Source organism: Puma concolor, chromosome C2, assembly GCF_028749965.1.
Source record: "Puma concolor isolate L17-30 chromosome C2, mPumCon1.1.hap2, whole genome shotgun sequence".
NCBI classification, from domain to species: Eukaryota; Metazoa; Chordata; class Mammalia; order Carnivora; family Felidae; genus Puma; species Puma concolor.
The window spans coordinates 116,403,561-116,431,431 of record NC_141675.1 but is presented as its reverse complement, the minus strand read 5'-3'; the positions used below and the strand labels follow the sequence as shown (position 1 = coordinate 116,431,431).

The 27,871-nt window shown below is 34.2% G+C and overlaps 1 pseudogene; it reads left to right on the top strand.

The window, feature by feature from the left end:
- Nucleotides 1–5,208: 5,208 nt before the first annotated feature.
- On the top strand, nucleotides 5,209–24,065 carry LOC112849827 (eukaryotic initiation factor 4A-I pseudogene; annotated as a pseudogene).
- The last annotated feature ends 3,806 nt before the right edge of the window (nucleotides 24,066–27,871 follow it).

Here is a 27,871-nt window from a genome sequence, read left to right as displayed (position 1 = left end):
TACTGTATGCATTTTGTCCGTTTCCATTTTTTTCCACCTGGCTATGCCTTTTCCATTATCTATACTTATAATGTTTTATTTTTATTTAAAGCTAAGAAAGGACATTGCATCCTGAATATACTGGGTCATCTTGACCAGAATCTCATCCTTCTTTTAATAATAAAAGTATATTGAAAAGAAGTAAAGCATCACAATATTTTAAAGGGTATCCAGTTATCTAAATAAATATATCCCACAAAATACATTCTGCACATATATTTAAAGGAAGATAACCATACTTCTACAATTAAGTCTAAAGCCAATATAATGTATTATTGAAATTCAAGTGTTAGCATTTTCAATGAAATCACAAGCCCAGTAAATATTTGGGAGAACTTGATGTTCGTATTCTGCATTGTGTATAACACTGAACTTTTATGAAGTATTTTATTATTAGGGATTAACTATAACATTACCTTTTAATGGAATCATAAATCTTTAATTATAGTTCAATGTGTTGCTGACTTAAATTGCTTTTGGACTGAAAATTCTATTACAGTATACAGTATGAAGAAGCAATTACTTTTCCCTAAAATAAATATCCTAATTTCTAAACAGAAGAGATGCATTTTGCAGTACAAATCTTTTATTTTTTGGGGGTGGTGGGGGTGGACAGTAAGACATCTTTCCTAGCAAGGAGATGTGGCATTATTTACATGTCTTTGCTAAACAAGAGAAAATAAGAATGGGAGGAGATACTTTAAAGATCATTAGTTTAAACCACAAATGGAATCAGGATTTACTTTTATTGCATTCTTAATAATAGTAACACAACAACAACAACAAAACCAATAGTAGCAGCAGGAGCAAATGCTTGCTTGAACATGGCCTATTGAAATAGTATCTAAAAATTGTGTTTAAAATTATCTTTAGTTTTTATGTGTGTATTCAATTCAGTTTATATGAAACCTCATATACATGAACATATATTTATGTGATTTAACATATTTAAATAAAAAATACATGCCAGCTAAGCACAAATATGATACCAGACTAATTTAATCAATGTTGTTAATTTAACACAGACTAGAAAATATTGTGTAATAAGATGAAACTTTGTTTTAAATATCATTACATTATATTTCATAGTTTAACATTTTCAAATAATAAACTTCTTTAAGTTTTATTATTATCCTATTCAAAATTGAGAATACTGATACCAGACTAATAAGAATTTATTAAAATATGGGTGTACCATGTTTAATAGCATAGTGGCCGTGTCATAGTAAATGCACAAATAATAGCTTTTTTTCTTCCATTTATATTCTAAATAATCAATATGAAAATTTATAGTAAATATATATTTAAGCTGGGATTTATTCTATGTATACAAGACTGATTCAACATCCAAAAGTCAATTAACAGGGTAAAAAAAAAAATCACATGATCATATCAATAGATACAGAAAAAGCAATTGACAAAATCCAACACTTATCCATGATATCTCAACAAAGAAGGAATAAAAGAGAACTTCTTTAATTTGATAAGGACTATTTATAAAAACAAACTATAACATCACACTTAATGGTGAAAAACTTAAAGCATTCCCAGTAAGGAACCAGGTAAAAATATCCTCTCTCACTAATCCTATTGAACATTGTACTGGAAATTCTACCTAATGTAAAAAGATAACTAAAGGAAAGAAAGAGTGTACAGATTGGAAAAATAAAACTTTGTTCACAGATAACTTCATCATTTTGTAGAAAATATGAAATACTCCTCAAAAAATATTCCTGGAACCGGTAAGTGATTATAACAAGATTGTTGGACATAATGTTTATATACGTAATTGCTTTTCTATATGTCAGCAATTGGCAAGTGGAATATGAAATTAAAAATACAATACCATTTACATAACTCCCCAAATTAAATACCTTAAGTATAATTCTAACAAAATATGTACAACGATCTATATGAGGAAAGCCACAAAATTCTGACGAACAAATTTTAAAAATAACTAAATTGAGAGCTACTCAATGTTCATTGATCAGAAGGCTCAATTTTGTCAAGTGTGTTTGTTTTATGGCTGTTAGAATCTGCCCCAGAGAATGCTTTATGCATACTTGAAAAGAATATCCTGTTGTTTTTGAATGAAATATTCTGTATAGAATAACTGTTAAATCCATCTGTGTCATTCAAAGCTACTGCTTCCATATGGATTTTCTCTAGGTTCATCTACCCATTGATATAGGTGGGATGTTAAAGTCCTCTACTATTATTGTGTCACCATTTCTCCCTTTATATCTGTTAATATTTGCTTTATATATGTAGGTGCTCTATGTTAGGAGCATAATTTATAATTGTTATATCTTCTTATTAGATTGATCCCTTTATCATTATCTAATGCCCCTTTTGTCTCTCATTGCAGTATTTGTTTTAAAGTCTGAATATATATGTGTGTGTGTGTGTATATATATATATATATATGCATACACATATACATATACATACATACATGTATACATACATGGGATATTACTACCACAGCTTATTTTCAATATCATGTGGATGGAATAACTTTTCCCATCTCTTCACTTTCAGCCAGCATATGTCTTTAGGTCTAAAGTGAATCTCTGGGGCACCTGGGTGGCTCAGTCAGTGAAGCATCAAACTTTGGCCCAGGTCATGATCTCACGATCTGTGAGTTTGAGCCCTGCATTGGGCTCTATGCTGACAGCTGAGAGCCTGGAGCCTGCTTCTGATTCTGTGTCTCCCTTTATCTCTGCCTCTACCCCACTCATGCTCTGTCTCTCTCTTTCTAAAAAACAAAACAAAACAAAACAAAAACATTAAAGTCAGTCTCTTGTAGGCAGTATGCAGATGGATCTTGTTTTTTTATCCATTTAGTTGTCCTTTGTCTTTCCTTCCTTCCTTCCTTCCTTCCTTCCTTCCTTCCTTCCTTCCTTCCTTCCTTCCTTCCTTCCTTTGTTTCTTTTCTGTTTATTTATTATTGAGAGACAGAGAGAGACAGAGCGTGAACAGGGGAGGGGCAGAGAGACAGGGAAACACAGAATCTGAAGCAGGCTCCAGGCTCTGAACTGTCAGCACAGAGCCCAACATGGGGTCCAACTCACAAACCGCAAGATTGTGACCTGAGCCGAAGTCGGATGCTTAACCAACTGAGCCACCCAGGTGCCCCGTCCTATGTCTTTTCATTAGATTCAGTTGATTTTATTTATAGTAATTATTGAGAGGTGTGTAATTATTGCCACTTTGCAAAATTGTTTCTAGTTTTTGTAGTTCTTTCCCTTTTCTTTTTTTCCTCTTTTTTTTTCTCTTGTGTTTTGATGACTTTCTTGAGTGTTATGCTTGGATTTTCTGTTCTTTATTTTTTGTGCACCTATTAGAGGTTTTTGGTTTGTGCTTACCATAAGTTTTATACATAGCATCTTGTATATAGCAGTCTATATTCAGTTGATGCTTACTTATGTTTAAACACATTCTAAAAGCACTGCATTTTTAATCCCCCTCCCACATTTTTGTGTATATGAGTCCTATTTTACATCTTTTTATTTTTATATTCTTTAATTATTGTCGATATCATTGACTTTACTACTTATTTTCTTTTAAGGCTTATTCTAGTTTTATAAGTGTTTGATCTACTTCCTTGACTATATGCTTCCTTTTGTCAGTGAAATATTTTCCTTTCGTAATTTTCTTCCAGTTATGGCCGTTTTTGTTGTTGTTGTTGTTGTTGTTACACTTAAAGAAGTCCCTTTAACATTTTATAGGGCTGGTTTAGGGGTGATGGATGTCTTTAACCTTTGGCAAACTTTTTATCTCTCTTTCAACTCTGAATGGTAACTTTGCCAGGTAGTGTATTTTTGGTTTAGTGGGTTTGTTTTGTTTTGTTTTTTTTCCTTTCAGCACTTAGACTGTATTTTGCCCCCCACCCCACTACTGGCCTGTAAAGTTTCTGCTGAAAAATCATCTGATAGCCTCATGAAGTTTCCATTATATATAACACATTGCTTTTTTTCTTGTTGCTTTTAAAACTCATTTTTTATCTTAAACTTTGATATTTTAATTATTGTGTTTCTGGCATGGACCTCCTTGGGTATATCTCATTTTGAGCTCACTGTGCTGCTCTTAAATGTTTGTTCCCTTCCCCAGGTTGGGGAAGTTTTCAGCTATTCAAACAAGTTTTCTGCCGCTTTGTCTTTTTTTTCCTTCTAGGATGTCTTAAATGTGAATGTTAGTATGCTGATGTTGTCCTACAGGTCCCTTAATGTATCTTCATTTTTAAATTCTTTTTTACTTTTCTGTTCAGTTGGGTGGCTTTCTATTACCATGTCTTCCAGATTGCTGATCCACTTTTCTACATCCTCTAATCTAGTGTTGAGTCCCTCTAGTCTATTTTCATGTTAGCTATTATATTTTTTCAACTCTGATTAGTTCTTTTTAATATTTTTGTTCTCTTTGTTGAAGATCACACTGAGTTTATCCACTCTTCTTTCAAGTTCGGTGAACATTTTTATGACACTTACTTTGAACCCTTTATCAGGTAGTTTGGCTATTTCTATTTTGTTTACTTCTTTTCCTGAGATTTTTTATTCTTTTGTTTGAAACATATTTCTCTGTCTCCTTGTTTTATCTCTCCGTGTTTGTTTCTGGGTATTAGGTAGCTCAGCTATGTCTCCTGGTCTTCAAGATTGTGCACTTAGATATAAGGTATCCTGTGGGGCCCAGTAGTACAGAATCAGGTGCTCCAGGAGTGCCTTCTGTGTAGGCTTGCATACCCTCCTGCTGTGACTGGGCTGTGACTGCTGCACACGTGTGCAGTATGCCGACGTGTGGGGCTGGCCCCAGCCTAGTGGGCTGCAGTGAATGGTTATGACTACTGTGTATACTGGTCGGCAGGGAAGGCCTCCAAGCACAGCTGTCGAGGAGGCCCAGCTGCACCTGCAGTAGGCTTGCTGGTGGGCGGGGCCGGCCCCCAGCCTGACTGGGTGTATTGATGGATTGTGACTTGGTGTGCTGGCTAGAGGCCCGCCTGTGGCCGGTGGGTGGATTATCTCCTAGGACAGCTAATGGAGAGCCTTGGCTGCAACTGTTGACAGGGGTACATGTTGGCAGCATTATAACCCCCTCCCTGAGGCAGAATGTGTTTTGTAGTGGCACTGGTTCTGGCCAGGGCTATCCGCCGAGTGTAGTGGGGTGGTAGTCACTATGGAGGGGATACTGGTCCTGACTGTTGCCGCCCACTGGGTGTGGCAGGAGGTATTCGCTTTGCAAAGGTGTGTTTGCTCATTGGGGTGGATTTTCACAGAAACACTGGAGTGGGCAAGCAGCACTCCCAAGGTAAATGGAAAGTGCCAGTTAGCTGAAGGAGGGCAAGAAAATGGTGCCCAACAAGACTTCCGTTCCTGGAGAAAGCTGCCTGTCCCTCCAGTACATCTTAAAATTAGTCAATAAATCTCCTTCACTTATAACCCAGGTCCTTTGAAATTTCGGCCTCTGTGCTGGGTCTCAGATCAAGTGATACAGTGTGCTGGCCCATTAAGAGCAGAATCTGAGTTTCCTGTAAATCTTTGCTTTCCTTGAGTTAAGTCCCATTGATTTTCAAAGACATTATGGGGCTTGTCTTCCAAGTGCAGATCCCCAACGTAGGGTGTGCCTGATGTAGGGTTTGATTTCCTTGCTCCCCAGGGAGAACCTCCATTCCTGTGATATTTCTCCTGCATGTGGGTCACTGCACAGAGGGGTTGGGTTCCAACCTTGTCTCTTCCCCACTTCCCCTTCTCAATGTGGCTTTCTCTTTATCTTTAGTTGTGGAAGTGCTGTTCAGCTAGTCTTTAGATCATTTTCAGAGTGAGTTACATTATATATACCTGTAGCCTCAGTATGTCTGTGGGACAAAGTGACCTCAGGATCCTCTGATTCTGCCATCTTCCTTGACCCCTAATGTTATCTCAGTTTTAGTATAATAGTGTCCTTGATTCTTACCAAACATAGTAAATATCCACTGTTTAAAAATAATAATAGTTAAAAATAGCAACTATTCACTGTTTAAAAACAGACGCAATAAGATTAGCAAAATAGTATGAACAGAAACAATTTTGTTAGCTTCACAATAAATACAAACAGGTACTCTTGGATTACACTTGAAATAATAAAAACCAAAAACAGGTACTCATGGATGATACTTGAAATAAGGAAACAAAATAGGATGTATCTGATTCTCATCTATATACAATAATTCAACAACTAGATCAGGGTGGTTTTTTTTTTTAATTTAATAAAACCATCAATTAATATAGACTTCACAAAGGAATGAAAAGATGAATGAGACATAACTCATTTCTCATGTGGAAGAATATATACTTTATTGGAGGAGAATGGCACATACTTAAAATATGCAGATAATCAGTAAAGGGAGGAAAGGGTTTTCTAAATTGAAACGTGTATTGTGTGAAAAGTCCATTTTATTTTGACATTATAAATTCGGCCTCCATAGCCTTGTAAAGAATATGAAAAGTACTCGAAAAATGTTTCTAAATGTTCAATAGCCACCTACAAATAGTAAATTGTATATTTCCCTTTAAAGGTGGATAAAACATTTCCAAAGAATTCTTACTGAAAAATAATCTCAAAATTTTAAGTAAAAAAGTACATTCTGCTGAAACTAAAATTATACTGTATGTTAACTAACTTGAAGTTAAATAAAAAATTGAAAAACACATTCTGAAACAATATATATTTTATGAGCTTAAATTGGCTCAAAATTGATATGTATATATTTTTGTGTGTGCACACATGCATATATGTGCAAATAATACCTTATTTGTGTGTATATTTCCAGAAACTTAATTGTGGTTATTTCTCATTTGGTGGTGATTTTACATACATATAAATTACACACACACACACACACACACACACACACACGGCATATGTACAATATATTATTATACATGTAATGTATATTATGTGAAATATTATATATAACAAATGTTATATGAATACATATATACATATTCTATTCATAAAATGCATGTTGCATGTATTATATAAATGATTATATAAAATATATAATGAATATATATTATTTTCTAATTAAACAATAAGTGGTAGAAATAAAAGGTGTTTTCCAGAAATAGAATGATAAATATTTTATGATATGTTAAGTATAAATTCTCTATTTAGGGGATAGTAGTCAGTCCTTGAAACTGTGTAAGTATTTTAACAGTAAGGTAGCCACCAATGCATGTGGAATAAGTCGAAAGCAAGAAGTGAAGAGAAATTAAACACACATAGAATACAATTACAGACAACAAACTGTCCATTTTCTAAGAAATCATATGTGCAAAATAACAAGAGAAAAGTCTCCATGAAACCTGGTAAATATTTATTAAATATTTTGTAAAGCTATCATTGAGTCATGCACTCTAACTTGTGTATCACTGTATTTAAAATATGACAGCAAAGCCATTTTTTCAAAAGTGCTGAGAATCTTTGACACATTTACATGCTATGGAGACCTGTGAAAAGTTTGAAATCGTAGTCAGCCAGATGGTTTTCTGCATGATACCAAATTGCCACCTGCTTAATAACAGTTGCATGATTAATTGCACTTTAAAAGTTTTTATCCAAGTATTTGGCAAAACACAGGAACAATCATTATTCTATGTGATATTTTAAAGCATTTCATGATACTATATACCTGACGATAGAGAAAATCTTTGTATTTCATAAAAATAACACTGTTAAGTACATAGCACAAAAGCACAAAATGTACTGGATGGCATAAGTGTTCATGTCATTGTGAGACTTGCACTTTTTATTACTTCTAGAAAATATATTTTAGACCCAGTTTTTAGACCTATCTGCTGCCCTGTTTGTTCGATCATAAAAGGAGATCATGAAGGAGATGAATGTTCTCATGAAGGAGAACATTTACATTTAATTTTCCAAGTAACAGAGCTGCTTTGCAATGCTACCTCAGAAATCTGATTGGTAAAACAACTTAGATGGTAATTTGTGCCTTTGTATAGCTCATATAGTAGACTTAATTTACACAAATGTTAGAAAGTTTAATGGATATTTTCTTTATATATCAACACATTTTAACAGCAGTATGGCTATTGTACAACCAGCTATTTAACATTAGCTGTGTTAGTATAGATTATAAGCACAACTCGCATGCTTTATGCAAATAATGAATCAATTACATTCTGATAATAAATTAATAACCTATTTTGCGAGGAAGTTGTGTGTAGGCCATTTATATAGACATAAAAATGGAACTCAGAAAGAGCCAAATTAGTTTTAAAAATTAGTATTCTCATTACGAATGTGTATTTTAAAAATGTATAGGTTTTCTACATTTCTTTTACCTTTTATTAAACATCATAGTATTCAAAATGCTGTGCACAGTAATTGCTGAATTTATTTTACTCTTTGGCACCTATTCATTCACGTATTTGTGACTGCTGCATGAATGTTTCTACCCATCAACTTTCTCTTTCAAATTAAACATTTCAATTATCCAGAATGTTTGATCATTAAAACAAGGCACCGCCCGGGGCTTTCCTTTTCCTCTATATTTAGTCTCATGAGTAAATTTGGCTTTAGTAAAGTTACAGAAGTGAGACTTCCAAAAGCCTTGAATACAAAATGTAAAATATTGCGAAGTATCTCAAATATCAAGATAATGGACTTAGATAAAATAAATGACTTAAAACTGCTTTAAAAATTATGTTATTTCAATACAGACTTGTGATATACTTGCTCACAATTCTTGAAAATTACGAATCTAAAATATTGGCTTTATTGACTCACTACTTTGGTGTAGCAGGATTCTTGCACAGAGAATTGACACCAAGTTTGTTTTTTTTGTTTTGTTTTGTTTTTTGTTTTTTTTTTAGAAAGCAACTTTATTTGTGCCAGCACTACTCAGTTGGGTTTGTACCCGAACTGAGCTTGGAACGCCACGTGGCATAGTTTTTATATATATATTTTTTTACTTTTTTGTCTCCCATATATGGTAACTACACACACACATACACACACATGTAGTCTGATTAAGTGGTCTCATGTTCCAAGGTTGTGAGGGATGTTGTCACATACGGTATAGTCAGGTTGCCTTTTTTTTTTTTTTTTTCCCCTTAGGAGGGGACGCTATCACACTGGAGCTTTATGAAGCTATGATATCCAAACCTTTCTCTGATTCTTAATCTTGTTGACCCAACCATTAATTCATTTTCTCTTCAAAACAATTTTCTTCCCACATTATTTGTAATTCTCTCTCACAGCCTAGCTAATAGCTTAATAATGACTTTTACTGCATCATGACAACTATGGATACTAAGTAACTCTACTCAAAGTCTAATAATACTCTCTCGCTCTGTCCCAAGCCTCCCTAGCACATGAAATTTTAAATCAAGTATGTTTGATAACTATGACATATGATGTTTCAGATTGAAAAAACACAAATATTTCTATTTATCAAAATAGACAATGCATTAAGATATTTAGTGAGAGACACTATAGATGCGTGCTGATTATTGGTATGTCTTCGCAAACATTTTTTTCTTCAAAAGGATTTTTTTTTCAAATATACCTCAAATGTTCAGCCTGTTCAGGTGCTTAGAATTATTTGTACCTAAAGGAAAAATGAAGACACTGATACTACTCTAGAGAGAACACAGAAAGAGAAAAAAGAATATTGTGTGACCATTTTCGTGTGTGTGTGTGTATACATGCAAACCTATGCATATACAGGTTTATTACATAAACCTGGAAAATCATCTCTATGCCTTTTTTTATTTTTTTTAATCTTATTTAAAAAAAAAATTTTTAACGTTTATTTACTTTTGAGACAGAGAGAGATAGAGCATGAACAGGGGAGGGGCAGAGAGAGAGGGAGACACAGAATCCGAAGCAGGCTCCAGGCTCTGAGCTGTCAGCACAGAGCCCGATGCAGGGCTCGAACTCACAGATCGTGAGATCATGACCTGAGCTGAAGTTGGACACGGCTCGAACTCACAGATCATGAGATCATGACCTGAGCTGAAGTTGGACACTTAACCGAGGGAGCCACCCGGGCGCCCCTCTATGCCTTTTTTAAAATCAGATTTTATAAGAGATTTTGTGTCTAATCACTATTGGAGTTTATAATTGCAGAATCCTTTGTCAACTTTTAGAATCTCTATAGTTTTATATATTTTTTTCACATAAACACATTCTTTCCACACATTAGTCCTTTATTTTGTATAATTTTTGGTTCAATTCCATTTTTGAGACTAGATATTAAAACCTCTCCTGAATAGTTTTCTGCCCCTAGAGTTGGTTTTAGAATGCCACATTTTTCTTTTCTAAACTATAAGTAGAATAATATTTTTATCTTCTAGAAGAGATAACAAAACAAAACAGGGAGCCTGGGTGGCTCAGTTGGTTGAGCGTCTGACTTCAGCTCAGGTCATGATCTCACAGCTCGTGGATTCCAGCCCCACTTCGGGCTCTGTGCTGACCGCTCAGAGCCTAGAGCCTGCTTCCGATTCTGTGTCTCCCTCTCTCTCTGCCCATAACCCTCTAACATTCTGTCTCTGTCTCTCTCAAAAATAAAGAAACATTTAAAAAAAAATAGAAGAAAGAGAAAACAATTGATAAGTTTTAATTTATTATGGTATTTAAAATTAGATACTGAGTATATTTTTAGCTTACTATTTAAGGAAAAACAGATGAGTTACATATAAGTATTACTATCATCCTTAGCAAAAAACAAGTCTATATAAATATTCAAGATATATAGAATAAAAACGGTTTGTCTTAAGTGGTACAATTAAATTTGTACTCTGTGATATAATCTGATTAAATGTGTGTTTTAAGTTTTAATAATTTTATATTTGTTCAATGACAGAAAAATCTCATCCTTCAGGTAAAAGACTTGGGAATAAGCAGGTCACTGAGAATATAACCTGAATCTGAGAGAAAGGACTTGGAAGAAGTAAACAGGAACATGCATTTTGCTTATTCAGATATTAGGAGACTCAACACAAACCTGTTAGTATTCCTAATAAGGACCGAACAATCTTCAGTGTAAACCCAAGTGCAGTTAGGTCTCTGTTCTACTAGATACGTTCATCAATACCTCAATGGTTTGAGTTACCTTTTTTCTTTTTTTCCTTGAATACTGCAAATCTTTTGCTAAGGAAGAATGCCCAGGTGCTGAGAATCTTCAAACTTTGTATATAGCTTGGAAGTTTAGAGTGTTGAGCACAGACTGCATTTTTTTTTATTAGTGTCCACATACCCAGCATTCTTTGTCTGTTGTAGTCAGTAGAGCTTATGTCATTGAACCATGCAGGGAAAATAGAATGCTCTCTCTGAAGATCAAATTAACTCTTAGACACCAATCTAAAAACTAACAGAATATTTTATATATTTCATGTGAAATTTGGTTTTCTTCTAACACGTTTGTATTTCATGCTTCTCCTTGCCATTCTCCCTCTATGTAGAGGTAACTCTACGCAATAGGAGAAAATTTAGGTTGCTATAAAGAAAAAAGACTTATAAGAGATCTTGAGAGACTGGACAGTCCAGAGGTGCTTCCTCAAACACGGTCCCTTTTTATTTTAAACCTTATCTGAGTCTAATTGAATGTTCTTCTTTTAACTGGAAGACTCATGAGTGGCACCAAAATATATCTTCTTTCTCTTAGGTTGGATTATTTCAGTGGAGATCCAAGGATAAACATTTTCATATAAGTAATTTATTAAGAGGGTTCTAGTAAAAATCAGGAGAGTTAAGAAATTGTTCGATAGGGGCAAAGTTCAATAAAGACAAAGTACTTTGTAGGAAAATTTTAGTTCATCCTGCAGAGATCTCTTGAAATAGTGTAAGTAGCAATTCATAGTGGCTCTAACAAGATAGAGAGGAGCTGGCTTACTCATCTGGTAAAACAGGTAAGATGTGATCAGGCAGCTTTAAGGGCAAGTCCTTTTGTATGTTTGTTTTTGTTCTCTCTTTTTTTAAATGTTTATTTATTTTGAGAAGAGGGAGTATAAATGGGAGGGGGAAAAGAGAAAGGAAGAGAGAGAATCTTAGAAATCTTGCCAAGTTTCACACTTGGCATAGAGCCCAATATGGGGCTTGATCCTACAAACTGTGAGATCATGACCTAAGCCAAAACCAAGAGTTGGACACTTAACCCACTGAGCCCTCCAGGCACCCCAAGGGCAGGACCTCTGATAAGAAGATTCAATTGCTATTCAGAGTAGAAGCACATCAGTAGCCCATGTACATGCAAGCGATAAGGAATAAGAAAAAAATATGCACAGACAAGCGTGGGCTTCAATACTACAAAAGAAGAGGTATAATCTCACTACTGAATTGCATGAACTTTGTTTTAGCTGAAAAAAATGTCAGTATAAAAATTAAGCTACAATAAATTTCACCCTTTAGGTGTACTTTTTGATGAATTTTGGCAGTTGTATATATTCATTATCTCATCAATCATGATACAGAGCAATTCCAACCAACTAAAATATATTCTTGGGCTTCTTTGCATTTCATGCCTACTCTGGCTTTCCTTCCTCACTGCTAGGAAACACTGATCTCTTCTTTGTCCCTATAGTTTTGCCTTTTCTGTAATTTCTTATAAATGATATAATGCTAACGTGTTTGTGTTTGACTTTTTTGACATAGCATGATTTTTGAAATTCATCCATTTTCCAATGTTCAAATCTGTTTGTTTTTACTGCTGAGTAGTATTCTCTGAAATTGGGTTGTCACAATTTGTTTACTGACAAGTTTGTGATGGGTGTATCATTGAGCATTTTGATCAGAAATCTCTGAGAGTTCTATTTGCTCCACATCCTTGCCAACACAAGGCATCATCAAGCATTTTGATTTTAACAGTCTAGTAATTTGGTGGTGTTATTATGGTTTGAATTTGAATTTTCTGAGTGACTAATGTTGAGCACATTTCCATATGCCTATGGGCCATTCATCAATCTTCTTTTGTAAATGATCTATTCAATTGCCCATTTTTTTTGTAGGAAGCGGTTTTGTTTTTTGTTTTTTTTTTTTTGTTTGTTTGTTTTTTTTTTTTTTGTCCATAGAAGTCTTCAATGTTAAGCACCATTTATTAGAAAGACTATCTTTTTTTCCATTTTTTCCATTTTTTCCATTTTTCCATTCCCCATGATTTTTCCGTTTAACTAACTTGGCACTGTGTAAAAAAATAAACCCACCCTGTAAATCTGTGATTATTTTGTCACTCTCTTTTCTTTTTTATTGATCTATATATTGATCATTACCACTATGCACACTATATGTGGTGAATCTTTCAATGGCAGATGCATTCTGTTTTGAGGTGTTTAAAAATAATTAATTTGGTTAGAATTTGTTCAAATTCAAATTTGTCAAATATGTCATTTTTTTTTCTTTTTCTAACAATTATTGATAGATAGGATGTTGTAATCTCCAGGAATAGATTTCAAGAGAATTTATGTTTCAAGCCCAGTAATTTACATTCAGTTCTTTCTTACACATTGATTGTTCGATTGTTTTCAGGTCCTCTATTTTCTCCTTCAATTCCCCTTGCCTTTGAATCCTTAAGCATAGTTGTAAAAGGTACTTTTAAATCTATGTCTGCAAAATCCAACATGTTCATCATTTCTGAGTTTGTGTCTTTTGATTGGTTTTTCTCCTCTTTTTAAATTCACTAATTTGCTATTTTGTACTGAATATTGCTGTGTTATGCTATTAATGTGTAGATTTTGTTGTCTTAAAACAAGGTGACATTTTATTCTGGTAGAATCTGCAAATGAGCTTGATTTATTTGAGCTTCTTCCTAGATTGTGCCAAGATAAGTCTGGGATTATTTCTTTTAGGACTATGTAAATCTTATTCTTAATGTATTGTCTTTCTGGGAGCTTACCAAATGCCTGGGGTGTAAAATGAGATCTCTCCACTCTAGCTTATAAGAATTTGAACATCTAGCAGCTATATTCAAACCCAAACAATTGTTCAGCTCGTATCTCTGCAATAGCTCCTCTTTGGTAGTTTTCTTTTCTTGTTTCTTTTCTTTTCTTTTCTTTTCTTTTCTTTTCTTTTCTTTTTTTTTCTTTTCATTTGTTTTGTTTATTTTTAAAAAAAAGTAAAAAAAAATTTTTTTTACTTTGGTTGTGGAGTGGTTAGCCTTGCAAAATCTCCTCTCGTAACTTCTCAGCTTAATATTTATCTAGAAAGTCAAGCAACTCCTGTGCGTATTCCTGAAGGCCCTTTATTGTACAATATCTTCTTCAGTTTTTGGCCCATAAAGCCAGCATCCTCAATAACAACATTGATCTCTGTGGTTCCAGCTCAATGTAATTTTCGGCTTTATTTGGACTTGCTGTACTCCAGAAAGTATCTCCAGGCATAAAACTGAGGTTATAGAGCCATCTGACAGTTTTTCCTTCTTTTCATGATAACAGCATCACTTTGCCTATCATGCAGTATTTGAAAAGTTATTATAGTTATCTATTAGGAGACGTTAATTGCTAACAGTTTCGCCATTTTAATCACATATGGAAATCCCCATTCTTCTTTTTCTGAGTTATTTTTTAGTTGCAGTATAGCTAACACACAATGTTATGTTTGTGTCAAATGTACAACATAGTGATTTGACAAGTCTGTATATGTTAGGCTCACAAGTGTAGCTATGATCTGTCACCATATGATGCTATCACAATTCCATTGACAATAGTCTCTATGCTGTACCATTTATCCCCATGATTTATTCATTCCCTAACTGAAAGCTTGTATCTTCCACTCCCCATCATCCATTCTGCCCATCCCTCCCACTTTCCCCTCTGGAAACCATCAGTTTTTCTTTGTATTTATGGATCTGTTCCTGTTTTTGTTTATTTTATTTTTTAAGATTCCACATATAAATGAAATTGTATTTATCTTGGTGTGACTTATTTCACTTAGCATAATACCCTCTATGTCCATCCATGTTGTTACAAATAACAAGATCTCGTTACTTTTATGGCTAAGTAATATTCCATTATAGATATTTATATTCCTATTCAGATTTATAAATATTTATGTATATACACACATGCCCCACATCTTCTTTATCCATTTATTTATTTATTGAATGTCCCTAAATTTTTAAAGTGAGTTTTTCAACAAATTGTTTTGATTAACTGGACGGGTTTTCATAGTTTTTGAGCAGTATTTTTTAATACATATAAACATCCTTGGAAAACTTCCTTCATAATTAGTGACAATTTTCCACATGAAAAAAGAATAGTGTATTTTTATCAACAGGGGAAAAAAGAATAGTATATTTTTATTGGGTCATCCTAATAATGTAATTAGGATTTATGGTATAAAGTCATTACTTAAAAAGAAGTAAAACTTTTAGAATAATGTCTATGTTATTTGTCATTAATGTAATGTTCTAAAGGTCACAACGTTAAGTGCATGTGTGAAAATTAGTGCTGTGTACTGGTTAGTTATGTCTTGAGGTGAAATAATCATAAATAGCTCAACTTTACAAAATAGGATACTGAGTATATCCATTGATGGTAAGAAATAGTGAGTAGTGACCCAATCTGAAAGCAGTATACCATATTTCTTTTACTTGCAACATCTTTCAGAAAAAAGTTAAAAAATCAACCCACCAGGGCGCCTGAGTGGCCCAGTCGTGTAAGCGTCTGACTCTTGGTTTCAGCTCAGGTCATGATCTCAAGGTTCCTGGGCTCAAGCCCCCCACTGGGCTCTGCGCTGTTAGCCAGTTCCTTAACATTTCTTCCTCTCCTTCACCCTCTCTTCTCTCTTTCTCTATATACACACATCCTATTGGTTCTGTTTTGCCGGATAATCCTAATACAAAGGCTGTATTCATTTTCCTTAACTAAATACATATGTTCATGTCTCACCTCCTTTGCTAGTAGTTCTTATATATTGTTATAATTCCAGTTATTTTATTTGCATATGATTTCTGTCACAAATTAGGGTATAAAATTCTCTACAACTGAGACAGTGTATAATACCACTTTTATATCTGTGTCTACTACATTTTTCTTTTTTAATTATTGAGATAGTTTACTCATTTTTTTTAATGTTTATTTATTTTTGAGAGAGAGACAGAGCAGAGAGGGGGAGGGCCAGAGAGAAAGAGAGACACAGAATCTGAAACAGGTTCCAGGCTCTGAGCTGCCAGTACAGAGCCTGACACAGGGCTTGAACTCACAAACTGTGAGATCATGACCTGAGCTGGAGTTGGACACTTAAGCAACTGAGCCACCCAGGTGCCCCTCTAGTCCATTTTTCAACTACACAGGTAGAATGCCAATATATATTTTAAAAATTAATCCTATTGCTTTATATTATGCTACTGACTCTTGTGAATAAATATGAAGCATTTGATATATTATTAAACCTCAAAAAGTATGTATCTTTGTGTGTGTGTGTGTGTGTGTGTGTGTGGGAAAAGAAAAATGGAATGATATCATTATTAGTTGCTTCTAATGACTCTCAAAGGAACCAAAAACTAAATGAAATATTTGTCCTATATCTGCTCATGAGTGTTCTTAAAAGAAATATTACAGTTTTGTTTATCATGACTAGTATCATGTCATAATATTTTAGTTTGTTTTCAATTTAATTTAAAGAGAATAAGGCCATATCTATTTTAAGTATACTGTTGCTTTTGTCCCCAAAGTGAATATAGTTAGATTTACTTTTACTGCCACTTTATTTTTAATGAGAATATTTCAGTGACAACAACAGTAAAATACTCTGATTGTTTTCAAATTAGAGATATAAACTCTGCTCCATAATTTACTTTTGCCTCTCTACTTCATGGAATATTTGTTATTTCTAAGAACTGCAGTTTCCTATAAATGATATAAATAAGGTAAATGATGATCTTCACCTTTCCTTAAATTTCTAAGAGGCAAAGACTAACTGAAAGTTTCTATTCACCTATTTTTTTTTCATGGGAATTATTTAAGAGACAGAAGTTTTTCTTTTATTATTGGCTGATAAGCAAACAAATTGAAGCAAATCAATTTATAAACCTGTAGGAGGATAAAATATAGACATAAATCCACTGAACACACATGTAACTAATACACCCTCTGCACGTATTCTGAATGATTTCAGCGAACGCTACTCATCTGTCCATAGGCACATATAATGAATGCCAATGCAATCCTCTGGAGGCTTAGCCATCCTTCTCTTCTTCTTCTTCTTCTTTTGTCTCTAGGCTCTCCAACTTTTATGTTTTTCATTCACTCCACTAAGCTTCTCTTGAGCTTTCTAGGTTTGACAAAGTTGTCCTCTGGCATGTTTTTGCCAGCTGTCATGGCTCATGTGCAATTTAAGCCTCTGTTGCACACTATTGTAAATCCAGGTAATGAAAGCCACAAACTTCTCACAAGCATTATAAAGCTGACATCTGTCAAGATAAATATTGTGCAGTCAGCAAAGAGAGGGGATGGCTTAGATGGCTTAAACAGGTAACCTTGATACTTCATTTGAGAAGGCTTTAGATGCACCTTCAAAGTATCGTGGTTTGCGTTAAGTTGTTATGTAACATCTGCAGATCACTTTCATGCTCTTAATAAGTAATAGTTTATGTTTTTAAAAACATCTGTGTTTTGGAGAAAACGGATGAGTTATTTCCCAAGCCCATTATTTAAAAACATGGTATGATTTTCTGTGTTTTATTTACTTATTTACTATTTTATTGTAATATTAATACCTGTTGTTTAAATTTTTTTTTTTTCAACGTTTATTTATTTTTTTTGGGACAGAGTGAGACAGAGCATGAACGGGGGAGGGGCAGAGAGAGAGGGAGACACAGAATCGGAAACAGGCTCCAGGCTCTGAGCCATCAGCCCAGAGCCTGACGCGGGGCTCGAACTCACGGACCGCGAGATCGTGACCTGGCTGAAGTCGGACGCTTAACCGACTGCGCCACCCAGGCGCCCCTAATACCTGTTGTTTAAATAAAATATATACATGTGTTAAAGTACACATATGAAGAATATCACAATTACTTTTATTGTCACAAACCTTTCAATGTTGTTTAGCAATACTTTATATTCCTTTAATATTCTTTTATTTTTGCAATGAACACTGTATGAAAATTTGCATCTTAATATATCTCAGTAAATCTTATGTCATAAACATTGTCATGTTAATCATGTTTATCTAAATTATAGCATGAAGTTACCCTGTAGCTTTCTGGCTTTTAATGACAGAAGATTTTACAGAGTGCTTTAATTATAACTATTATAACAACTATACAAATAAGTTCTAACATTGACCATTTCTTATAGGTCAGACTATTTCCTATGTGATATATATTCTCTCATTTAATTCTTTCTAAAAAAAATTTTTTTTAAAGTTCATTAATTCATTTTGAGAGAGAGAGAGAACACACACAAGGGGAGAGGAGCAGGGAGTGAGGGAGAGAGTGAGAATCCCAAGCAGGCTCTGTGTTGAAGTCCAATGTGGGGGCTCAAACTCAAGAATTACAAGGTCATGACATGAGCCAGTTGGCTACTGATCTGACTGAGCCACCTAGGCCCCAATCTCATTTAATTCTAACAATAATCTACTACTCATACTATTATATAAATATAAGTTAAAGTAATACACAAATAATTATGTAAATATAATACAATAACCATTATATTATTATGTTCTCTCTCTCTTATAGACAATAAAGCCAAAGATTAGAGAAATAAAACAAAATGGTTGAGACAATACAGCCAGTGAGAACAAGAGCTGGCACTCGAGCACATTCTTGTAAGCATCTTTAGAATTAGTTCTTGTAATATCTTATCATGTACAACACTATGTGACAGGAAAATGAAGATTTAGTTTTAGTTACAACTCACAAGTTAGAGGATTATTCTTTTACCCCATCTTATTTCTTTAGTATATTCAGAGAACACCGTAGAAACAGAACAACACGGATCACTATGGAAAAAAAAAAAAATAGAGCTGACTATATAAGGAAAAAAGAATCTTCATCCATTCCCTTTGAGCACAGGAAAAAAAAAAAAACAACTAAAAACAAATGCTTTGTGTCAAGGTATAAAAAAAAAAAAAAAAAAAAAAAAAAAAAAAAACAAGAAATGAGAATGCTGTAAGAATTACATTCTCTCTTGTCAGACAGTGAAACACCAAACAAGAATAGACCAGAAAAAATGTTATTGACATAGACATGCTTTTTATCATTATTTTTTAAGGAATGAAATACTGAAAATGGATTTGGAACCCATAAAATCCTTTAGAATTTTTCCATATAAGTATGTATATAATGATTGAGACCCATAGTATACATGTGTGAATCTTTTTATATACGTACGTGTGTGTGTGTGTGTGTGTGTGTGTGTGTGTGTGTGTGTGTGTGTGTATTTCAACAGTAGGTAAACTAATGCAAGGTCTAATTATTCTGTTAATTTTGTATTTTTGAGATTGGAAATAAGAGAAAGATCCTGTCATTAGAATCTAAATTGTAGTAGACTCATCTGTGAAGATATCTATCATTTTGTGAGAAAGAATAAGGAAGAATGTGATGAAATCAGAGTGAGCAACTGGGGGTGGTGGGGAGGAGAAAAAGCCAATATAGTATGCTTTTGCTCTTCTCTGTAAGAAAGGTAAATAAGATTAACATATATATTTTTTTTTTAATTTCTAAAGAGAGCAAGAATGAAATATGAACTACTCAATTTTTTTTTTATTTTTTTTTTTTTATTTTTTTTTCTTCAACGTTTATTTATTTTTGGGACAGAGAGAGACAGAGCATGAACGGGGGAGGGGCAGAGAGAGAGGGAGACACAGAATCGGAAACAGGCTCCAGGCTCTGAGCCATCAGCCCAGAGCCCCACGCGGGGCTCGAACTCACGGACCGCGAGATCGTGACCTGGTTGAAGTCGGACGCTTAACCGACTGCGCCACCCAGGCGCCCCTGAACTACTCAATTTTACATAAAACTTAGAAAAAGGGAATTGACAGGGAGAAGCAAATACATTTATATGATTTTGACTTTGAACCGTATTTCTTTTACACTTCCAAAAATGAAATTCATCCACCTGTAGGGAAATACCTTAAAAAGTAGGAAAAATAAATGCAAAATTAGGCACAAACATTAGAAAATAAGTCCAACTCTATATTAAATAGGTAACACATCCATGTCTTATACAACGTTATTTATAATTATAACTCAATAAAATTGGAAAAAACACCAAAAAAACCCCACAGACATAAGACATAAATAATATTTCAAGTAATTTTAACACAGTTCTTTATATAGATTTGTACACACACACACATACATGTATAAACAGAAAGAACTATAAATACACTTTCGGTACATTTTCAATCAAAAATGAACAATAGGTTTATTGTTAGTAACGTTGACAATGTAATTGTAAGCTACATTAAAGTACATTCTTGGGGCCCCTGGTTGGCTCAGTCAGTTGAGTGTCTATATTTGTGGCTCAGGTCATGATCTCACAGTTCACTAGTTCGAGCCCTGCTTCAGGCCCTGCGCTGACAGCTCAGAGCCTGGAGCCTCCTTCAGATTTTGTGTCTCCCTTTCTCTCTGTCCCTCCTCTGATCAATTACTTTCTCTCTCTTTCTCTGTCTCTCAAAAATAAACACTTTTTTAAAAAGTACATTCTTTCAAACTACACTAAATGTATTATAAATGAATTTACAATTATTCCTTAATATATGTTTTAAAAAAATGTAAATATATTGAATTTATTTGGAAACAGTTTTTACAGCATAAAAGCATTAAATAAAATAGTTTTATAGCATAAAAGTACTAAATAAAATAGGTAAAAACCTTTTTGTTAAATTTGAGTAAAAAATACAAATGTAACTGGTAATTTAAAATATATATATTCTCTAGGTTTTTGCTACTGAAATAATCTAGAAGCAGTGACCTCCCAAGAGTAATGTGTATACGTAACAACCAAACTTTGATTCTAAAAACTATTCTCCAATATAATGAAGAGGTGAGACTTGAAGAAATAGCTATTTCCAAGTCTGAGAACAGGGAAAAGAGAGAAAATGAAAAATGTACACAAGAAACTGATCAAATATTAATGTGTTCATATCAAAAGGATACAGAAATGGGTTGGCAATTTGTGTGGAAAATTATATATATATATGTGTGTGTGTGTGTGTATGTGTGTATGTGTGTGTATGTATATATATAAATTTTTTTTCAATGCTATACATCTCAAAATCTTGATTAGTTTTTCCCGTATGAAAAATATGATATCCACTTTAAGTTTGGTATATACACTTAGTGGATCTTTCCATTCTGTTTATTTTTAAACTTTTTGTATCATTTTGTTTTAAAATCCTATTGTGCAAAAATATATGGCATTAGAGAGGAGACGGTAAGATTTAAGAAGAAAGATAGTATCTTTTAAGCAGTAGGCTTAAACCATTCATATGCATACCGATTTTTGATGAGTTTGAATATATTCCATATTTGGTTTTATGTGGTCTTACTTGTCATTATTCACTTATTTTATACACTCCATTTTCCACTTTTTGGTGATTTTGGTTTGCTTCATTTTGTTTACGTATTTAAAACTACGTATTTTACTCTCAAATTTTCTGATTACTTTTATGTACATATTTGACAGGTAACATTAAATTTAAATTTTCTAATAAAAGTTGAAGTTTAATAAGATCAGTTTTACTCTCTGCAAGGACATTAATACCTATTTAATTTTATCTTCTTTTCTTCTTATCCTCTTTCCCCATAAATAAACACACACACACACACACACACACACATATCATAGGACAAACCTTATTATTTTCATCTAGGTTGTAGTTTAATTTGTTAACCAAAACACATTTTAAAATACTGATTATTTAGATATATTGCAGACATATTTTTGGTAGCAAATTCTTGAATAGTATTGTTCAAATGCCAGTAAGCTCATTAAATAATTTATAGAAATATAGCATATCAAGAATGGAATATTTTGTTGTCATTAATATTGATATGATTTGTCCATATCAGCATATATTTAAAATGCTCAAAATTTATTGTAAAGTGAAAAAATTAATTTATATGAAGACAGTTATTTTAGATACCATTTTATTCAACTTCTATCAATAGTTATGTCTAGAGAGATACCCAATAAATAGGTATATATATACATACATAAACAACTTGTCATTTCTGAAAATAGGCACCATTATTTTATAAACACATTTGCCTTTATTGAGAGGAACTGGTACAATGTGTTACATATACATTTGTAATGCTAAAATTTTGCCATGTTTATGTATTATGTAAAAAAAAAAAACCTATTCAAAATGTCTACTACAACATGACAGTTTTTAAAAAGTTCTTACAAGTCAATGATTACATGTTACATGGGCATCTGGGAAAAGTTAGTAAAAAAAAATTAATTCATTGATGAAGAAAAACACATGTCCCTACAATAAGGAGAGTTGAATCTTCACAATCAGTGAAATAAGATTTGCCTACAATCTTGTCATCTACAATATTAGCAAAGCGCTTTAAAATAAACAATTGATGGAGAATGTGAGAAAAATGTTACTGAGGTGAAAATTGGTATTTAATGGCAATACATATATCAACCTTCAGCTGATATGAGACAGTGTAATTAATTATTCGGATAGCATTCCAAGTAAGAGTATGTTTAACAATACTCTGCCCTCTAAGGAACATTTCTTCTGTTTTTATTTTCCTTAAATTCAATAAAAAGAGAATTAAGAATGAGGTTGATTTGAGTTTCTAAGGTTCACGCCTGCGAATCAGGATTCTCAATCCAGAGACAATGGCCCCAATGTGATAGAACCCCAAAGGCTTCATTGAGAGTAACTGGAATGAGACAGTTGATAGCTTTGATGACATGAACCTCTCTGATTCCCTTTCCCGTGTCACATGCCTATGGCTTTGAGAAGCCTTCTGCCATCCAGCAGTGAGCCCTTCTTTCTTGTATCAATGGTTAATGTGATCACTGAAGCCCAATCTGAGACTGGGAAAACAGTCACTTTTGCCATATCAATTCTGTGACAGATTGAATTGGAACTAAAGGCTACACAGGCCTTGGTCCTGGCACCCAGCAGAGAGTTGGATCAGCAGATACAGAGATAGTCATGGAATTAGGAAATTACGTGGGTGCCTCCTGCCATGCCTGCATTGAGGGGACCAATGTGTGTGCTGAGGTGCAAAAGTTGCAGATGGAAGTTCCCCATATCATCATACCCCAGGTCATGTGTTTGATATGCTTAACTGGATATACCTGTATCCCAAATACATCAAGATGTTTGTACTGGAGGAAGCTGATAAAATGTTAAGCCATGGATTTGAGGACCAGATCTATGACATATTCCAAAAGCTCAGCACTTTTGGAATGGTGGTTTTGCTGTCGGCTACAATGCCTTCCAATGTGCTTGAGGTGACCAAGAAGTTCATGAGGGAACCCATTTGGATTCTGGTCAAGAAAGAGGAGTTGATCCTGGAAGATATCCACCAGTTTTACGTCAAGATGGAACAAGAGGAATGGAATCAGATGCACCGTGTGACTTGTGTGAAACCCCGACGATCATACAGGCAGTCATATCCATCAACACCTGAAGGAAGGTTGATTGGCTCACTGAGAAGACTCACACTTGAGACTTTACCATGTCCTCCAACATGGAGATATGGACCAAAAGGAATGAGATGTTATCATGAGAGAGTTCAGCTCTGGCTCTAGCAGAGTATTTATTACCACTGACCTGCTGGCCAGAGGCATTGATGTGCAGCAGGTTTCTTTAGTCCTCAATTACGACCTTCCCACCAAAAGGGAAAACCGTACCTACAGAATCAATTGTGATGGACCATTTGGCTGTAAGGGTGTGGCTATTAACATGGTGACAGAAGAAGACAAGAGAATTTCTCAAGACAATGAGAACTCTACAACACCTCCATTGATGTATACCCCCCAATGTCGCTGAAACCATCATCTGAGGTGCTTCCTGCTACCCAGCTGTACCTGGAGTTCAGTCCTTGGGCAGGATAAGGGGGGAGGGGCACTGAAGAGGAGCAGGAGAGGGGAGGAAAGGGAGCCAAGGGATGGACATCTTGTCATTTTTTTTTTTTAATAAATGTCACTTTTTGAGGCCAAAAATAGACTTCTGTTGATTTTATTTTATTATATAGGCTATACTTTTCAATATAAAAAGCAAATTTATACTTTTTTTTATAAATTGAAAGAGAACAGCATGTTTGGCATCATAAAACAGAGCTATGGTTGAAGTATATCTATTGTAGACATTACAAGTAATCTCAGAATAACCTCGTGGTTTTTTTTCCCATTTTCATGGGTGTGTGTTTGCAAAATCTAGTTTATTTTTTTTTTCAACGTTTATTTATTTTTGGGACAGAGAGAGACAGAGCATGAACGGGGGAGGGACAGAGAGAGAGGGAGACACAGAATCGGAAACAGGCTCCAGGCTCTGAGCCATCAGCCCAGAGCCCGACGCGGGGCTCGAACTCACGGACCGTGAGATCGTGACCTGGCTGAAGTCGGACGCTTAACCGACTGCGCCACCCAGGCGCCCCTGCAAAATCTAGTTTAAAAAGAAACCCATATGGGGCGCCTGGGTGGCTCAGTTGGTTAAGTAGCCGACTTCGGCTCGGGTCATGATCTCGCAGTCCGTGAGTTCGAGCCCCGCGTCGGGCTCTGTGCTGACAGCTCAGAGCCTGGAGCCTGTTTCAGATTCTGTGTCTCCCTCTCTCTCTGACCCTCCCCCGTTCATGCTCTGTCTCTCTCTGTCTCAAAAATAAATAAACGTTAAAAAAAAAATTCAAAAAGAAACCCATAGCAGTTTTCATTTGCCCAGAATGAGGGATGAAGATTACAATTTACAGTCACTTTCTATTTTTTTATTGACATACAGCTGACATACAGTATCCTATTAGTTTATATCAATAGTACATCATAGTAATTCAATATTTTTATACATGATGAAATGATCTCCATAAGTCTAGTTATCATCTGTCACCACACAAAGTTACTACACTATCATCAACTGTATGATATATTATATCCCCATGATTTATTTATTTTAAAACTGGAAGTCTGTACCTCTTAATCCTCTTTACCTATTTTGCCCATCCTCTAAACTTTGGTAACTAACAGTTTCCTGTATCTAGGAGTCTGTTTCTGTTTGGTTTTATTTTTAGATTCCATATGTAAATGAAATCAGACGGTATTTGTCTTTCTCTGACTTATTTCACTTCACATAATGCTCTCTAGGTCTATCCATGTTGTCTCAAGAGGCACAATCTCATCTATTTTTATGGCTGACTAATATTCTGTAACACACACGCCACATCTTCCTTATCCATTGGTCTATTGATGGACATTTAGGTTGCTTCCATATCTTAACTGTTGTAAATAAGGTTTCCATTGAACATAGGGATACAAATACCTTTATGAACTGGTGTTTTCATTTCCTTTGTATAAATGTCCATAAGCAGAATTGCGGGTGGTTTTAATTTTCTGAGGAACTTTCATACTTTTTTTCACAGTAGCTGAACAAATTTGCATTGCTACAAAGATATTATGAGAGTTTTCTCCACATACTTGCCAGCACTTGTTCCTTTTTGTCTTTTTGATAATCCGGGAGGAGAGAGATGGTATCTCATTGCATTTTTGATTTGCATTCCCCTAATTATTAGTGTTTTTGGGCATCTTTTCATGTGTTTGTTGGCCATCTTGCATGTCTTCTTTGATAAAGTATTCAATTCCTCTCTCCATTTTTTAATCACGTTGTTTGTTTGTTTTTATATTAACTTGTGTTAAGTTCTATATGTATTTTGGATCCACCCTTTATTGGATGTATGATTTGCAAATATCTTCTCCCATTTAGTAGGTGCCTTTTCATTATGTTGATAGTTTCCTTCTCTGTGCCAAAGCTTTTTAGTTTGATGTAATCCCATTTTTTTTTTTAATTTTAACTTTTGTTACCCTTGCCTGAGTAGGTCCAAAAAGCATTGTTCACACAAATGTCAAAAAATTTACAACCTGTGTTTTTTTTCTACGAGTTTTATGGTTTCAGGTCTTACATTCAAGTCTTTAATCCATTTTGAATTTATTTTTTAATATGTTAAAAGATAGTGGTCCAGTTTCATTCTTTTGCACATAGCTATCTAGTTTTCCCAGTAGCATTTATACGAGACTGTCTTTACCCCATTAAATATTCTTGCCTTCTTTCTTACAGATGAATTGGCTACTTATGTGTGGAGTTATTTCTGGGCTTTGTATTCTATTCCATTGGTCTATGTGACTGTTTTGTGCCAGTCCCACACTGCTCTGATTACTATAGCTTTGTAGTATAGTTTGAAATCAGATAGCATGATACATATACCTTTGTTCCCCCCCCACCCCCCAAGAAAAAAATTATTGCTATTTGGGATCTTTTCTGGTTCCAAACACATTTTGAGATTCTTCTTCTTAGTTCTGTGACAAATACCATTAGTACTTTGATGGGCATTTCATTGAATCTGTAGAATGCTTTCAGTAGTATAGACATTTTAATAATATTATTTCTTCCACTGCATGAGCATGGTGCACCTTTCCATTTATTTGTGTAATTAGTAACTCTCATCAAGATCATCTAGTTTTCAGCATACATGCATACGTCATCTTATTGCATTTTTCTTTATTGTGTATTATGAATATTGCATTTAGTACAACTAAAGATTTGTGGCAACCCTGAGTTAAACACATCTCTTGGTGCCATTTTTCCAACAGCATTTGTGTAATTTGTGTCTCTATGTCACATTTTGGTAAGTCTCACAATATTTCATTAAAAAAAATTTTTTTTAATGTTTTACTTCTACTTTTGAGAGAGAGAGAGAGAGAGGAAGGAGGGAGGGAGACACAGAATCTGAAGCAGGCCCCAGGCTCTTAGCTGTCAGCACAGAGCCAGATGTGGGGCTTGAACCCACTAACCATGAGATCATGACCCGAGCTGAAGTAGGAGGCCCAAACAACTGAGCCACCCAGGCACCCCTCACAATATTTCATTTTTTAATTATTATTTTACTTGTTATAGTGGCCTATGATCAGTAATTACTACTCCCTGAAAGGTAAAGTGATGGTCAGCATTTTTTAGCAATACTTTTACTTAAGATATGTATATATAAAATTTTAGTCATAATGCTATTGCACACATAATAGGCTAAAGAGTCATGTAAACATAACTTTTTCATGCAGTGGGAAACCAAACAGTGTATTTGATTCACTTTATTGCAACATTTACTTTATCACAGTGGTCTGGAACCGAATGCTCAATGTCTCTGAGGTACATCTGTACAGGTCTTTCACCTCCTTACTTAAATTTATTCCTAGGTATTTAATTCTTTTGATGCAAATGAAAATGAAATTGTTTTCATAATTTTTCTTTCTGATACCCTGTTATTGGTATATAGAAATGCAACCAATTTCTGCATCTTAATTTTGTATTCTGCAGCTTTAATGAATTCAGTTATTAGTTCTAATAGTTTTTTGATAGAATTTAAGTATATGTATGTATGTGTGTATGTGTGTGTGTATGTGTGTGTGTGTATGTATGTATATATATAGTACAATGTTATCTCCAAATAGTGACAGTTTAATTTCTTCCTTTATAATTTGGATGCCTTTATTTATTTATTTATTTATTTATTTATTTATTTATTTATTTATTTATCTTGTCTGTTTCCTGTGGCTAGGACTTCCTGTCTTATGTTGAATAAAAAGTGGCAAGACTGGACATCCTTGTCTTCTTCATGATCTTAAAGGAAAAGCTTTCAACTGTTCCCCATTAAATTGATGCT